Here is an 18,084-nt window from a genome sequence, read left to right on the forward strand (position 1 = left end):
AATTACTGTAACTGTTAGTCAGTTTGGGCATTTTTTAAATGTTATTGTCTATTTGTAATTTCTTCTCTAAAATGCCCCTTATCATTTGCCCATTTTTTCCCCTTTTGTCTTTTTATACTGTTTGGGAGGAGCTTTTTATCTATGATAGATATTAGCTCTGTCTTTTCTATGTGTCGCAAATATTTTCCCACAGTCTTCATCTGACTTTTAAATTTGTTCGTGTGAACTGATTTTGCCAAGCAGAAGTTTTGGCTTAATTATTCCAATCTGTCGATCTTTTCCTTTATGGTTTCTGGGCCTCCTGTGGACCTCAGAAGGCTCTCCCCACTCCCCGTTTGTGAAAATATGGAGAATGTGCTTACTTAGAGCACGAGATGGTCCAATTCCAAGAGGCAACAGCAACAGAACTGATAGGATGCCAAGGAAAATTGCGCTGAGCCCTGTGAGGAATCTGCCTGGCCCACATTTCCCCTCCACTGTACTTTTCCAGCCTGTGGTTATTTGTTCTGCCTCTAGGCAGCCCGGACGTTCCACCAAGTTCTCCCCCTTCCTCCCTCATTCCTGTGCAGAGAACTGTTTGGTTTTCTGTCTTTGCTCTTGTTTTCCAGACAGTTCTCTGCAATAAGTGGGGCTCCGTTTACCTGCAGGTCTCCCACCCTAGGACTGAATGCAACATTACTGATGATATTTGCATCTTTCTGCACACCCTTCCTGCTTCCCCCACCACCACCCGCCACTTCCTGGAGTGAGCAAGCAAAGCAGCCAAAGTAGACGTTTGACACATCTGCCCTGGGTTGGCTCAGTTCCAGTGGGAAAGTTTGATGTTGCAAGATTTTCATAGCCACTCGCATTTCCCTGACTTACAATCATACAGGCTTCCTTGACTTCCTTCTAATTCAATAAAGACCAAGAAAGCAAGCTGAGTTTGCACTGCTTGGGTCCTGGGGGAACCAGCCCCAGGCAAGCAGATGACAACAGCCTTTGTCTTGGGCCCCTTTCTCTGCCCCAGCTGCCCTTTCTCTCTTGGCTCACTGGGCATAAGTGCTATCAAGTTTCTTTCCCTAGTGGGGTCAATCACAAGCCAATGTCAAGGGTTATCATAGGAGGATTTTTGCCCCACCAGTCTGTCAGCATCCAACATCAGTTATGTCCATTTCTTAAATATTCTGAGTAAACGTAGTATGCCTGTGTGCAAATGCAGCTTCAAGACAAGCTCCCCAGCTGCCCATTGCAAATACATTTTAGCCTCCTATACCTGAACTCCTCCTGTGCAAACATCTGGCACCCTGCCCCCTCCCTAACTTTTCCAGGTTTCTGGGGGTGGGGGGCAGGATGAGTGCAGGGGATGGAGGATTAAGCTCAAAGGCTAGGATTTCAGGTTTCAGTGCTCAAAGCCTGGGAAGCTCAGAGCCCATGGGGACCTGTGGACCCACTGCCCGGAAGGGCATCTCCTCTGACCTCTGCCCTGGAGGAGCACTGCTTCCCTGGGGACTTTGCTGGTGAACACTGTGGAGCAAGAGATGGAGGGTGCTTTCAACACTTCCTTTTGTCTTGGTTATTCGTATTTTCTGATTTTTTTCCCCCAAAATTCCAAGTAGTGTTTCTAATAATAAAATACAGTTTTATCCTAATTAAAAAAATATTATCCTTAGAGAGAAGCTCTCAAAACTCCCAGGAGGACTTTAAAGGAAGCTATGTGGACATTTAAATGAGTTAGTAAGTCCCCCAGAACTTAGGAAGCTCTGGCTAAATATCAATTGCTAACATTATCAGTATTATTATTACTACTATTATTCTGAAGAAGGAATAATTTTAGGGTAAAAGTAGAGTTGGCATTGAATGAGGAGCAGAGAGTTGAGTCTAGGATTAGAGGGTGCTTCTCATGGAATATAGAATGTGCTCAAATTGGCCACATTTATGTTTGGGAGCCATATGAGTTTTTCAGCTAGTAAGGTTCCCAGTATCATGAAGGATGCTGATATCTTGATGTTTCTCCCTGTAGCCTGGGTTATAGACAAATAATTCAGGGGGAAAAGAAAAAAAAAAAAAAAAAAAGAATCTCTCTAAACACAAAGCACTGAAGAGAGACTAGAAAAATCAGGAGAGAACTGGGAAGAGACGAGAGGACTGACTTCCTAGCCAATCCTGAAGCAAAGAAAGATCATTGGTCTAGTGACTCCTGAGAGGCCTGCCTACCACATATAATTCTGATTTTAGATATTCTGTCCCTTTACGTCAACATAAACAGTCAAGGGTTCTGATATTTACATTAGAAACCATGACCACCACACGTGTCCTTAAACACAGGGAAACATCTAAAGAATGCATGATTTTCTCTGTTCAACATGCATTGTAAATCTCATATAACCAAATCTTTTGAAGTTTCCTTTCACCAAAAGGAGGAGAGAAGCAGCAGCTCAGTGGCACACAAGCTGTCGAAAATGCATTTTAACCAGAGGATGCCATTGCCTCTGGGGCCTCATGCCTCAGGCTCACATACAGGGCTTCCGCTGTCTGGGGTGCCAGGAACCCCACTAGGGATCCAAGTTTTCAAGGCTAATGAAGATGATTTAGATGTGACGTCTGAAAGGGCCGTGTGGCATAAAGCCTTTCCTGTATGAAATCCTGGCACAGCTGCTCAGAGAAATGTGAGTGGGCGGGGATGAGGGGGTGTGAGAAGGCAGGATGCCATCAGGCAGAGCTAGCCATAAAAAGGGAGTTAGAGAGTCCAACACCCCTTTTTGTCTTAACTTTATCAATTTCATCTTTCTTTTTTTTAAAATAAAAGTCCCATTTTAAAAACTTGGCAATTCATCCAATAAAGCATGCCTCTATGCCCAAGTAGTAATATTTACTTTTTAAAATGTGGGATTTAAGATAACAGGGTCAACAGAGAGAACATAATTAATGGAACAAACGGCTGTTGATCACCTAATTAACCAAATAAACTTGAACCTTGGGAGAAAAATAGGTGGACTGTGACCCAATCATTGCTTGTATTCATGAAGCACCAGGAAAAGCTGAATAATTCCAGAGGGAACATTCGAGAGCATGTATTCATTGGCCATGAGTTTAATGTAAATATGCATCAGCCGTGAGGAACCTAGAACTTTCCAACACAGTAAAAGCAAGGTTGTGCTTATTTAAAAAAAAAAAAAAAAAGACGTATAGCCTTTCACCTTGTAATCTTTGTTCCTAAACCTGACCTTTCAACCCCCTTCCGAGACAGACAAGCCCATTACAGTCCCCAGTGCCTCACTAAGTTCCACCTAGTGGTCTGAGATCCTGACCTAACAGGTGGACCTCTCATGCTTAATGATTTCTTTCAGCTTCTTTCTGCAGAAGGAGCACACCCAAGACAGTGATAAGAAAGAGCATGGCTGCACTGCCACTGTTATTGCCCCACCAGGCTGATTTCTAAGGTTAAAGCAGCAATTGTAAAACTTGCCGTATTTTTCTTGATGATGATATTAATGTTCTTTACGAAGTTAAAACAACAATGATCTGAACTGATGTAAACCTTTGGGGGCTTGCTGCATTTTCATGAAAGCCTGTAATGACACGTGCAGAGTAGGAAGAGAGTCACCATCCTTAGTATTCATGAAGAGGACTGGCAGTGAGAACCCCAAGCACGAGCGCCAGTGTATTATTAGCACTTCCCATCAACAGCACGGCCTGGGCACTTGATGGCGCAAGAGCAACACGTGCCCTGCTTTAAGGAACCCTCAGACACAGGAGGAGCTTATACTTGGAGTCAGGTCCATAACTTCCCACTACCGCGTATTAGCGACTTTCTAGAAAGGGACAGTTTCTAGATTTTTAATACAATCTAACGTTTATATGAAGTGCTTTATTATGTACTAAGCACTACATATGCATTTTCTTTTTTCCTTCTCATAAAAATCTTATTGGTCCATTTTATTATTATCCTCATATTATGGATGAGAAAACAAGAGGTTAGAGAGGTTATAGAGAGGTTAAGTAGCTTTTCCAAGCTCACACAGCAATAAATGGCAACAGTGAAACTCAATCAAAGACAACAAAGTTCATGCTCCTCTGAGACTCTGTTTTTGGGTCTGTTTACAAAGAACTTTCTCACATGTAATCACTGGTAAACTTCAAAACAGCCCTGTACATTAAATATTATTGTCCTCATCATATGAATGAAACTAATAAGGCTACAACATATACTTAGGTCCATTAGCTTTTTAAGTAGATCATTTTTAAATGCCAAACAGATGTATGAAGAATTAAAAACTCTTAAATATAATATTTTTCATATCATATATTTCAAATATTCATCACCTAAGAAAATGTTAATGTTCAATTTTAACATAAATTTTGCCAACTCCCTTTCTGGATAGGTTGCCAGATTTAACAAATAAAAATACAGAATGCCTAGTTAAATTTGAATTTCAGATAAAAAGCAAATGATTTGCATGGGGCATACTTGTACTAAAAAAGTATTCATTATTTATCTGAAATTCAAATTTAACTGGGCATCCTGAATTTTATCTGGCAGTCCTATTTCTGGAAGATATATTTAGTGTGCCATAAATAAGGAAATTTTAAGCCAATTGAAAAAGATCAGAGAACTACTCTTTTGTCATCAGCTACACTTGTACTAAGCATATATCTGTGGATGATGCCTGCCTAGCTACTATACAACTGTGTGGTCTGGTTTCTGCCCTCCAGGAGTTTACAGCCCAAATAGTCATTACAATGTAAAAATAAGTCGATGACTCTTTCAAATGCTTTTAGTTCTAGCTACTAAAAATTAAAACAGGAAGTGCCATTTGTATAGTTTTTGATGATTTGTGCTAATTTAAGATTCACAAAATTTTATGAGGGCTGTGGATATTCCCATTTTACAGATAGAGAAAAAGAGACTAAAAAGTTATTTGTCTAAGGAAACAAAGAATTGGAGCAGAACTGTGGTTTAAGTCTCCTGATTCCAGCCTCACTCATCTTTCCTCTACACTCTACAGGACCACGTTTCTCAAAGCAGCAGGCTAGCCATGGAGGGGAGCACGGGGAAGGCACTGCCAGATAGCGGTGAACGCCCTATCTTTCTGGGTACCTTTATGATGGTGCCAGATCGTGGAACCCCAGATGACAACAGAGGATGATGATTCACCATGAAGAGTCTTCCGGTTGGCCTCAAGCCATATCCTGGAATGGATGGTGCCAGATCGTGGAACCCCAGATGACAACAGAGGATGATGATTCACCATGAAGAGTCTTCCGGTTGGCCTCAAGCCCTTCAGACTCTGTTAACAGAGCAAGCAGGACTGGCTCAGGTGAACAACCTGGAAAGCAAATTTGTTGGGAGCAAAAAGTAAGTAATTCAGAAAAAGCTCAGGTCCTATAGAGGTGGTCTGACTTCCATCTAGGTCACATTTTTCTAAGTGGATATGATGGTTAACTTCATGTGTCAACTTGAATAGGTCACAAGGTTCATGCTCAGTCAAACATTATTCTGAGTGTTTCTGTGAGTGTGATTTTGGATGTGTTTAATATTTAAATCAATAGACTGAGTGAAGCAAATTGCCCTCCCTAGTGGGTGGGCCTCATCCAATCAGGTGAAGGCCTGAGTAGAACAATAGGCTGACACTCCCCCAAATAAGAGAGAATTTCTCCTGCCTGATGGTCTTCAAGCTGAAAAATCCATTTTTTCCTGCCTTTGGACTCGAAGTGAAACAGTGACTCTTTTGGGTCTCAAGCCAGTTGGCCTTTGCACTGGAAGCACACCATCAGCTCTCCTGGGGCTCCAGCTTCCTGACTGCAGATATGGGGACCTGTCAGCCTCCATAATCACAGGAGCCAAATCCTTATAATAAATACATACATACACATACATATGTATACATATATGTATGTACATGTATATATAAAGCTAATATTTTCAGGTTTCTGAATTGTTTACACATATACACACATGCATATTCACATTATATTTGTGTAACATACATAGACTAAAGTCATTCTGAAATAATTCATTTCAGAACAATTAATCATATAGAACTGTAAGGCATCCTTTCAAGAAGTGGTAAAATACAATTTATCTTGACTAAGGAACAATTTCATCTATTTAAGCTGACTTTTGATTACACAAACCAGAGCCTTTACATAAAGATGAATGCTATCCTCTTCCTAACAGTTACCTAGAAAGACTATAAATTCTATAATCCTGAAAATATTTTTTTTCAGATTGTCTGGAGTCCTCAGTACGTTCCTCTGAGTATTTCTAACTGCAATAAATCTTTATTCTTCAGAAATGAATCAAATGTCTGAAAATAGTCAGATATCCAGAGAATAAAAAGGAGGACCAAGCTGGATAATGTAGATGGATGGCCCACTTGGGGTTACAAACTCCAAATGAAAAAGGGTGAATCTGGTTTTATACTTTCTCTGAAGTCAATCATATAGAGAAGGATCAAAAATTTTTCATCTGGCAGAATTGTTTTAGTATACATATCACCTTCACGGGATATTTTAGAACAGGATTGAGGGCCTTCAGTTCTCTTCCTGGGGTACCTCTCTAATCTCTCCTCCCACTTCTTGTCATTCCTCGTTCCCTAACAGCCAGCCTGAATTTCATGTGTTCGTGCCCTTGACATCCACTCCTCCTCATCTGTAGAAAACATACTCATACTTTTTTTAACATCTTTATTGGAGTATAACTGCTTTACATTGTTGTGTTAGTTGCTGCTGTATAACAAAGTGAATCAGCTATACGTATACATATATCCCCTTATCCCCTCACTCTTGCGTCTCTCTCCCAGCTTCCCTATCCCACCCCTCTAGGTGGTCACAAAGCACTTAGCTGATCTCCCTGTGCTACACGGCTGCCTCCCACTAGCTATCTACTTTACATTTGGTAATGTAGATGTGTCAATGCCACTCTCGCACTGCTTCCCAGCTTAACCTTGCCTCTCCCCTTGTCTTCAAGTCCATTCTCTATGTCTGCGTCTTTATTCCTGTCCTGGCCCTAGGTTCTTCAGAACCACTTTTTTTTTTAGATTCCATATATATGGGTTAGCATATGGTATTTGCTTTTCTCTTTCTGACTTACTTCACTCTGTATGACAGACTCTAGGTCCAACCACCTCACTGCAAATAACTCAATTTCATTTCTTTTTATGGCTGAGTAATATTCCATTGTATATATGTGCCACATCTTCTTTATCCATTCATCTGTCAATGGACACTTAGGCTGCTTCCATGCCCTGGCTATTGTAAATAGTGCTGGAATGAACACTGTGGTACATGACTCTTTTTGAATTATGGTTTTCTCAGGGTATATGCCCAGTAGTGGGATTGCTGGGTCATATGGTAGTTCTATTTTTAGTTTTTTAAGGAACCTCCATACTGTTCACCATAGTGACTGTATCAATTTACATTCCCACCAACAGTGCAAGAGAGTTCCCTTTTCTCCACACCCTCTCCAGCATTGATTGTTTGTAGATTTTTGATGATGGCTATTCTGACAGGTGTGAGGTGATATCTCATTGTAGTTTTGAGTTGCATTTCTGTAATGATTAGTGATGTTGAGCATCCTTTCATGTGTTTGTTGGCAATCTGTACATCTTCTTTGGAGAAATGTCTATTTAGATCTTCTGCCCATTTTTGGATAGGGTTGTTTTTTCGATACTGAGCTGCATGAGCTGCCTGTATATTTTGGAGATTAATCCCTTGTCAGTTGCTTCATTTGCAAATATTTTCTCCCATTCTGAGGGTTGTCTTTTGGTCTTGTTTATGGTTTCCTTTGCTGTGCAAAAGCTTTTAAGTTTCATTAGGTCCCATTCGTTTATTTTTGGTTTTATTTCCATTTCTCTAGGAGGTGGGTCAAAAAGGATCTTGCTGTGATTTATGTCATAGAGTGTTCTGCCTATGTTTTCCTCTAAGAGTTTTATACTGTCTGGCCTTACATTTAGTTCTTTAATCCATTTTGAGTTTATTTTTGTGTATGGTGTTAGGGAGCATTCTAATTTCATTCTTTTAAATGTACCTGTCCATTTTTCCCAGCACCACTTATTGAAGAGGCTGTCTTTTCTCCATTGTATATTCTTGCCTCCTTAATCAGAAATAAGTTGACCACATGTGCATGGGTTTATCTCTGCGCTTTCTATCCTGTTCCATTGATCTATATTTCTGTTTTTGTGCCAGTACCATACTATCTTGATTACTGTAGGTTTGTAGTATAGTCTTAAGTCAGGGAGCCTGATTCCTCCAGTTCCGTTTTTCTTTCTCAAGATTGCCTTGGCTATTTGGGGTCTTCTGTGTTTCCATACAAATTGTGAAATTTTTTGTTCTTGTAGTAAAAAAATGCCAGTGGTAGTTTGATAGGGATTGCATTGAATCTGTAGATTGCTTTAGGTAGTATAGTTATTTTCACAATATTGATTCTTCCAATCCAAGAACATGGTATATCTCTCCATCTGTTTGTATCATCTTTAATTAGTTTCATCAGTGTCTTATAGTTTTCTGCATACAGGTCTTTTGTCTCCTTAGGTAGGTTTATTCCTAGGTATTTTATTCTTTTTGTTGCAATGGTAAATGGGAGTGTTTCCTTAATTTCTCTTTCAGATTTTTCATTATTAGCATATAGGAATGCAAGACATTTCTGTGCATTAATTTTGTATCCTGCTACTTTACCAAATTCATTGACTAGCTCTAGTAGTTTTCTGGTAGCATCTTTAGGATACTCTAAGCATAGTATCATGTCATTGGCAAACAGTGACAGTTTTACTTCTTCTTTTCTGATTTGGATTCCTTTTATTTCCTTTTCTTCTCTGATTTCTGTGGATAAAAATTCCAAAACTATGCTGAATAATAGTGGTGAGAGTGGGCAACCTTGTCTTGTTCCTGATCTTAGTGGAAATGGTTGCAGCTTTTCACCATTGAGAACAATGTCGGTTGTGGGTTTGTCATATATGGCCTTTATTATGTTGAGATAAACTCCCTCTGTGCCTACTTTCTGGAGAGTTTTTATCAGAAATGGGTGTTGAATTTTCTCAAAAGCTTTTTCTGCATCTATTGAGGTTATCATATGGTTCTTATCCTTCAATTTGGTAATATGGTGTATCACATTGATTGATTCGTGTATATTGGAGAATCCTTGCATTCCTGGAGTAAACCCCACTTGATCATGGTGTATGATCCTTTTAATGTGCTGTTGGATTCTGTTTGCTAGTATTTTGTTGAGGATTTTGCATCTATGTTCATCAGTGATATTGGCCTGTATTTTTCTTTTTTTGTGACACCTTCGTCTGGTTTTCGTATCAGGGTGATGGTGGCCTCGTAGAATGAGTTTGGGAGTGTTCCTCACTCTGCTATATTTTGGAAGAGTTTGAGAACGATAGGTGTTAGCTCTTCTCTAAATGTTTGATAGAATTTGCCTGTGAATCTGCCTGGTCCTGTGCTTTTGTTTGTTGGAAGATTTCTAATCATAGTTTCAATTTCAGTGCTTGTGATTGGTCTGTTTATATTTTCTACTTCTTCCTGGTTCAGTCTCAGAAGGTTGTGCTTTTCTAAGAATTTGTCCATTTCTTCCAGGTTGTCCATTTTATTGGAATATAGCTGTTTGTAGTAATCTCTCATGATCCTTTGTATTTCTGCAGTGTCAGTTGTTACTTCTTTTTCATTTCTAACTCTGTTGAGTCTTTTCCCTTTTTTTCTTGATGAGTCTCACTAATGGTTTATCAATTTTGTTTATCTTCTCAAAGAACCACCTTTCAGTTTTATTGATCTTTGCTATCATTTACTTCATTTCCTTTTCATTTATTTCTGATCTGATCATTATTATTTCTTTCCTTCTGCTAACTTTGGGGTTTTTTTGTTCTTCTTTCTCTAATTGCTTTAGGTGTAAAGTTAGGTTGTTTGAGATTTTTCTTGTTTCTTGAGGTAGGATTGTATTGGTATAAACTTCCCTCTTAGAGTTGCTTTTGCTGTGTCCCAGCAGTTTTGGGCCGTCATGTTTTCACTGTCATTTGGTTCTAGGTATTTTTTGATTTCCTCTTTGATTTATTCAGTGATCTCTTGGTTATTTAGTAGCATATTATTTAGCTTCCATGTGTTTGTATTTTTCACAGTGTTTTTCCTGTAATTGATATCTAGTCTCTTAGCATCGTTGTCGGAAAAGATACTTGATATGATTTCAATTTTCTTATATTTACCAAGGCTTGATTTGTGACCCAAGATATGATCTATCCTGGAGAATGTTCCATGAGCCCTTGAGAAGAAAGTGTATCCTATTGTTTCTGGATGGAATGTCCTATAAATATCAATTAAGTCCATCTTGTTTAATGTGTCATTTAAAGCTTGTGTTTCCTTATTTATTTTCAATTTGAATGATCAGTGCTTCGTGAAAGTGGAGTGTTAAAGTCCCCTACTATGATTGTGTGACTGTCGATTTCCCCTTTTATGGCTGTTAGCATTTGCCTTATGTATTGAGGTGATCCTATGTTGGGTGCATAAATATTTACAATTGTTATACCTTCTCATGGATTGATCCCTTAATCATTATGTAGTGTCCTTCTTTGTCTCTTGTAACAGTCTTTATTTTAAAGTCTATTTTGTCTGATATGAATATTGCTACTCCAGCATTCTTTTGATTTCCATTTGCATGGAGTATCTTTTTCCATCCCCTCTCTTTCATTCTGTATGTGTCCCTAGGTCTGAAGTGTAGACAGCATATATACGGGTCTTGTTTTTGTATCCATTCAGCCAGTCTATGTCTTTTAGTGGGAGCATTTAATCCATTTACATTTAAGGTAATTATCGATATGTATGTTCCTATTACCATTTTCTTAATTGTTTGGGGTTTGTTTTTGTAGATCTTTTCTTTCTCTTGTGTTTCCTGCCTAGAGAAGTTCCTTTAGCATTTGTTGTAAGGCTGGTTTAGTGGTGCTGAATTATCTTAGTTTTTGCTTGTCTGTGAAGGTTTTAATTTCTCCAACGAATCTGAATGAGATCCTAGCTGGGTAGAGTAATCTTGGTTGCAGGTTTTTCCCTTTCATCACTTTAAATATGTCCTGTCACTGCCTTCCGGCTTGCAGAGTTTCTGCTGAAAGATCATCTGTTAACCTTATGGGGATTCCCTTGTATGTTATTTGTTTTTCCCTTGCTGCTTTTAATATTTTTTCTTTGTATTTAATTTTTGATAGTTTGATTAATATGTGTCTTGTCATGTTTCTCCTTGGATTTATCCTGTATGGGACTCTCTGTGCTTCCTGGACTTGATTGACTATTTCCTTTCCCATATTTGGGAAGTTTTCAACTATAATCCTTAAAATATTTTCTCAGTCCCTTTCTTTTTCTCTTCTTCTTCTGGGACCCCTATAATTCAAATGTTGGTGCGTTTAACGTTGTCCTAGAGGTCTCTGAGACTGTCCTCAATTCTTTTCATTCTTTTTCCTTTATTCTGCTCTGCAGTAGTTATTTCCACTATTTTATCATCCAGGTCACTTATCCATTCTTCTGCCTCAGTTATTCTGCTATTGATTACTTCTAGATAATTTTTAATTTCATTTATTGTGTTGTTCATTGTTTGTTTGCTCTTTAGTTCTTCTAGGTCCTTGTTAAACGTTTCTTGTATTTTCTCCATTCTATTTCCAAGATTTTGGATCATCTTTACTATCATTACTCTGAATTCTTTTTCAGGTAGACTGCCTATTTCATCTTCATTTGTTTGGTCTGGTAGGTTTTTACCTTGTTCCTTCATCTGCTGCATATTTCTCTGTCTTCTCATTTTGCTTAACTTACTGTGTTTGGGGTCTACTTTTTGTAGGCTGCCGTTTCCTAGTTCCTATTGTTTTTGGTATCTGCCCCCTGTGGGTAAGTTTCGTTCATTGGGTGGTGTAGGCTTCCTGGTAATGGGGACTCATGCCTGTGTTCTGGCACATGAGCCTGGATCTTCTCTTTCTGGTAGGCAGGACCACATCCAGTGGTGTGTTTTGGGGTGTCTGTGAACTTAGTATGATTTTAGGCAGCATCTCTGCTAATGGGTGGGGTTGTGTTCCTGTCTTGCCAGTTGTTTAGCATGGGGTGTCTTGCACTGGAGCTTGCTGGTCATTGAGTGGAGCTAGCTCTTAACATTGAGACAGAGATCTCTGGGAGAGCTCTTGCTGATTGATATTATGTGGGGCCAGGAGGTCTCTGGTGGTCCAATGTCCTGAACTTGGCTCTCCCACCTCAGAGGCTCAGGCCTGACACCAGGCTCGAGCACCAAGACCCTGTCAACTAAAATGGCTCAGAAAAAAAGGGAGAAAAAGAAAGGGGAAAAAAAGCAAAATAAAATAAAGTTATTAAAATAAAAAATTAGGGCTTCCCTGGTGGCGCAGTGGTTGAGAGTCCGCCTGCCGATTCAGGGGACACGGGTTCGTGCCCCAGTCCGGGAGGATCCCACATGCTGCAGAGCGGCTGGGCCTGTGAGCCATGGCCGCTGGGCCTGCGCTCCGCAGCGGGAGAGGCCACAACAGTGAGAGGCCTGCGTATCGCAAAAATAAATAAATAATATATTACTAAAATAAAAAAATTTAAAAGTAATTTTAAAAAAGAGAGCAACGAAACCAATAAGCAAATCCAGCAATGATAACAAGCACTAAAAACTAAGATAAACATAAAATTCAGAATCTAGTCAGGCGGGACTTCCCTGGTGGTGCAGTGGTTAAGAATCCGCCTGCCAATGCAGGGACATGGGTTCGAGCCCTGGTCCGGGAAGATCCCACATGCCGCGGAGCAACTAATTCCGTGTGCACAACTACTGAGCCTGTGCTCTAGAGCCCGCGAGCCACAGCTACTTAAGCCTGCGTGCCTAGAGTCCGTGCTCAGCAACAAGAGAAACCACAGCAATGAGAAGTCCGCACACCGCAAAGAAGAGTATCCCCCGCTCGACGCAACCAGAAAAAACCCGCATGCAGCAATGAAGATCCAACGCAGCCAAAAATAAATAAATAAATAAAAAGAATCTAGTCAGGCACATACAGCAAACCCCAAGTCTACATTTGCTCCCAAAGTCCACAGCCTCGATTTTGGGATGATTCACTGTCTCCTCAGGTATTCCACAGATGCAGGGTGCATCAAGTTGATTGTGGAGATTTAATCCGCTGCTCCTGAGGCTGCACGGAGAGATTTCCCTTTCTCTTCTTTGTTCGCACAGCTCCTGGGGTTCAGCTTTGGATTTGGACCCGCCTCTGCATGTAGGTCGCCCTCTGGTGTCTGTTCTTCGCTCAGACAGGACGGGGTTAAAGGAGCAGCTGCTTCAGGGGCTCCGGCTCACTCAGTCCAGGGGGAGGGAGGGGTACGGATGCGGGGTGAGCCTGTGGCGGCAGAGGCCGGCGGGACGTTGCACCAGCCCGAGGCACGCCGTTCGTTCTTCCAGGGAAGTTGTCCCTGGATCACGGGGCCCTGGCAGTGGCGGGCTGCACAGGCTCCCCGGAAGGGAGGTGTGGATAGTGACCTGTGCTTGCACACAGGATTCTCTGTGGCTGCAGCAGTAGCGTTAGCGTTTCATGATCGTCTCTAGTGTCCGCGCTGATAGCCACGGCTCACACCCATCTCTGAAGCTCGTTTAGGCGGTGCTCTGAATCCCCTCTCCTCGCACACCCCAAAACAATCGTCTCTTGCCTCTTAGGCAAGTCCAGACTTTTCCCGGACTCCCTCCCGGCTAGCTGTGGCGCACTAGCCCCCTTCAGGCTGTGTTCACGCCGCCAACCCCAGTCCTCTCCCTGCGCTCCGACCGAAGCCCGAGCCTCAGCTCCCAGCCCCGCCCGCCCCAGCGGGTGAGCAGACAAGCCTCTCGGGCTGGTGAGTGCCGGTCGGCACCGATCCTCTGTGCGGGAATATCTCCGCTTTGCCCTCCGCACCCCTGGTGCTGCGCTCTCCTCTGAGGCTCCGAAGCTTCCCCCACCCTGCCACCCGTCTCCACCAGTGAAGGGGCTTCCTAGTGTGTGGAAACTTTTCCTCCTTCACAGCTCCCTCCCAGAGGTTCAGGTCCCGTCCCTGTTCTTTTGTTTCTTTTTTCTTTTGCCCTACCCAGGTACGTGGGGAGTTTCTTGCCTTTTGGGAGGTCTGAGGTCTTCTGCTAGCGTTCAGTAGGTGTTCTGTAGGAGTTGTTCCACATGTAGATGTACTTTTGATGTATTTGTGGGGAGGAAAGTGATCTCCACGTCTTACTCCTCTGCCATCTTGAAGGTCTCCCCATACTCTTATTTTGAGCCAGTTTCTCAAACACCAGTGTGCATCAGAATCACCTGGTGAGTTTGTTACAGCACAGCTGACAAGGCCCAACCCCCAGAGTTTCTGATTCAGTAGTTCAGGAGTGGGGATGAGAATTTGCGTTTCTAACATGTTGCCGGTGAGGCTGATCTGCAGCCTACAAATTGAAAACTACTGCTTTGCACTGCTTCTTGGACTTTGCTGCATCTACCATAACCTGAGGATCTTGTTAAATGCGGAGCCTGATTCAGTACATCCGGGGTGGAACCTAAGGTTCTGCTTTTCTAACAAGCTCCCACTTTTAGCAGCATGACTGTGGGGCTCAGCTCCGAATACCCCTAATTTTTTTTAGAAGAAGAGGGCCACCCCCCTCCTCTATATCAGTGGTGGCCAAACTTGTCTGCACATTAGAATCACAGAGAGACCTTCAAAATATACTGGTGCCTATGTCTCATCCCAGAGATTATGGCTGGTCTGAGGTACAGCCTGGCCTTTGGGAGTTTTAAAAGATCCTCAGGTGACTCGAATAATGCCAACAAGCTTAGGAACCACTGCTCTAAAAACTCAAGCTATTTTCCATCCTCCATTGTATTTTCATTACAGCTATTGTCAGTTTGTTGGCTTCTTTTGTCTTTGCTTTCATCTAATCTGCCCTACCAGCTCATTCACCCCTCTGAAGGCAGAAACGGAGTCTGCTTCCCTAACAGTGTTTGACGCACACTAGCGGTGAATAAATGTTTGTTGAATAAATAAATGAGTGACAAAAATAGAAGTAAAAATGAATTTGTAAACGATATTACCCAAGTCACCAGCCCCCGGTAGAGTAGGGTCTGCCAAAAAGCCATTTACCTAAAATAAATTGTCTGACTTTCTCATAATAGACTTACAGGGGACTACTGCTCTTCACATGTTCAACTGTCTGACTCGTTTGCCGTATGAATTCCATCAAGCAACTTTTCTGATACAGCTTTTATCAATATTTCACACAGCTGATTTTTCACTTGCTACTGCAGGCTTGCTAAGGAATCCAGCTCAGCCCTGGGATCCAGGAACTGTCCTGCCTGCTCCTGGGTTTTCGAAAGAACAGGAACAGAGCCCACCCCAAGTTTGTGCACTGACCTTCTCCCGCAGGGGAACTCTGTCCCTCTTCTGCACAGGACACGGAGCCTTTTACCCCATCACCAAGGGGTCCTATACAGCAGCCAAATGTCTCTGAAAAGATGGAGTCCATTCTCTTTCCCATAATACTCTTCCCTTTCAGACCTCTCCACAACTGCAAACATAGAGAAATCAGCTGAGTGTAGGCAGCTGAAGCCTGGATCCCAAGCTCCTGTGTCTCATGATGAAGTGAAGACTCCTGTGGGTTTGTTGAATGAGCAGTTTCTTAGGGTCCATTGGCTTTGTAGTCACACCTGGAAAGGGCAAAACTTCACTCTGTATTTGTTCTCAGAGAACTATTAAGTCTTAAGTCACTCACTGTGCCAGTGGCTCCTATACACGTTTCCAGGTCCTCAGGCTGCTTCCTGATGTTTGGAACAGATTTGTGTCAAGTCCTGACATTGTACCAAAGAACAGTACCGAGGCCCTGCAGCATTACATGAACTAGGAGAGAAGTTAGCTGCTCATATCAAAAAACCAAATCCCCACTAGCTTAAATATGTAGGATTTATCTTTTCCTCCCCCCTTATCTAACAAGACTTTTAACTAATGCTACAACTCAAAATACCATTAGAGGCAAGTTTCCTCTATTGTCCTTAATAAGAAGACATTATCACCTCCCGGTTATAAGATGGCTGCTGTGTCTATTAAGGGTTTCGTGTCTTTAATTCTAGGCAGCAAGAACAAAGAAGAGGGAAGCATCACCCCTTCCAAAATTTCCAAGATGTCACAAGGCTGCCCTTAGCTGCAAGAGAGTCAGGTAAAGAGTATTTTCAGTTGAGCACAGGGCTGATCAATCCATTAGGCACAGTGCCTAGAGCCCACCATACTTTTAGGAGCCTACAAAAATGTCTTTGTTTTACTTTCTTTTAAAATCAGAAGGGAAAAAGAATATACTGAATATGAATATATAACAATGAATCTAGTCTGAATTACATTTGTCTTTATACCAATGCAGTTGTAAAATTTAATTTTAACTTTTAAACAGAGAAGGGGCCCACAAAAGCCAAAGCATCTAAGGACTATGAAAGTCATAAACCAGCAATGACTGGGATGAACCCACTGGATTCCAAACTGGAATGAAGCCACCCTAGCACACTACTGTCTTTGTTCCCTCACCCAGAAAGCAGGCCTCGTAAGACTAGGAGCATTAAAAAACGAATACACATAAATAATAGCATTGCTCCCACCCGAGAGATAGTGCCCACCACAAGTATTCACTAGTGATTATTAGTTTTTCTGAATGGTATATGAGTATTTTTTTCTCTTTTGAAAAAAAGAGCTATTGTGAAATGCTACATTTCTTGACATCATTTTCCAACCCAAGAAATTTTAGTAGCTTCAACATTTGGCTGCCCGTGGTTTATCATTGCCCAATCCACTAATTCCTTTCCTCAGTTTTTGCCAGTAAGTTGGGTATTACTTAGACCAGTGACTGCCACAAGGTATGTGCTTTCTAATTACCTGACTACATGATAGCCTGTCACCTTGGCCCTTCCCCGAAAGACTATTTAAGGAGGGGTCAGGCTTTAGCAGTTACTGTATTTTCACTTGTGGTTAGAAACGAGTGGGTTTTCCTCTCCTCCGCAAATATTTGGCCACCAAGTGCCAAGAGTATCACTTATGAGCCATCTGGAAGAGCTGTTGGTCCTTAATTGTTTCCAGATGACATTTCAAATGGATCATGTGGTGGAATTCGATTCCTACTCTCAGAGTACCAAGGATAAGCTTAGCACCTCAAAGCATGCTACTTGAAGCATTTTACAGAGAGCATGTGCAAACAGCACATGTATAGAGAACTTGTCCCTAAAGAGGAGGCTTTAGATGACAATGCTAATGTAAAATCCTTGAAGCAGGGATAGGCTCTTGTTCAACTTGGTCCCCTCATGGCTCAGTGACCACAGTGGCCTTTCTAGCCTCTCAATGAATCTTGGTCCAAATGAGTTAAATTACCAACCTAAAAGAAGCTGACCTTAAAACCATTTTATGTTTCCAAAATCAATTCAGGATATTAGGTTTTCCCAGAAAAAAAAAAAACTGTCATGTATGATCCTGGCTAAGCGGAATGCCAGTATCCAATTAAGTAAGATATCATCAACATCATGTTCTCTTAGACCTGGAATCAGCTTAGGAAGAACTAAGTAAAGAGAGTAAAGGTTAAAAAAAAAAAATCTGAGAGCTGAGATTAATGGGTAACTTGTTTTACTTTCTAAACCCAGTTTCTCCATCTAGAAAACAGGGGTAATATTGCCTACTTCACAATAAGTTGTGATGAAGACCAATAAAGATAATGTTTGAAAAGCAATAAGGCAATGCCTCTCACATTTTAAGACCCAAATAGATGGTGTCTGTATTATTATTATTCTTATTGTTACTGCTATTGTTATTTTTACAGTGAAGTGCAATTACCAGTCTAGCTCAGGAAGTCTATTTCATGGTTGTCTTCATTATGGTAGAGGTGTTACAAGATTACAGTTGGGAAAGAAGAATATGAGAAAAGCATATACTTTTGAGTGATGTCTCTCCTTATCCCTAAATGTTCTTCTTTCATGGGGAAAAATTTTTTCTTATTTGTTCATAACTATCAGCCACCATGAAGAAACCCTTTGGAAAAGCAATAATCTGAGGCATGATTCTTTTGCTCTCTACTAAATGCAGAAGTGGAATCTCTTACACATCACAGACATCTTGTGATTTTTTAAAACT

At 41.3% G+C, this 18,084-nt stretch overlaps 1 long non-coding RNA gene across 1 annotated transcript in view; it reads right to left on the reverse strand.

Moving 5' to 3' along the window:
• LOC307052492 overlaps positions 1-5,112 on the reverse strand; it is a 28,638-nt gene extending 23,526 nt beyond the window's left edge. The window contains exon 1 of the long non-coding RNA XR_013810865.1: positions 5,081-5,112. This is a non-coding gene — a long non-coding RNA (uncharacterized lncRNA). The remainder of the gene's footprint in view (positions 1-5,080) is intronic.
• Between the last annotated feature and the right edge of the window lie 12,972 nt (positions 5,113-18,084).

This window comes from Hyperoodon ampullatus (assembly GCF_949752795.1).
Source record: "Hyperoodon ampullatus genome assembly, chromosome: 4".
In the NCBI taxonomy this organism is placed as follows: domain Eukaryota; kingdom Metazoa; phylum Chordata; class Mammalia; order Artiodactyla; family Ziphiidae; genus Hyperoodon; species Hyperoodon ampullatus.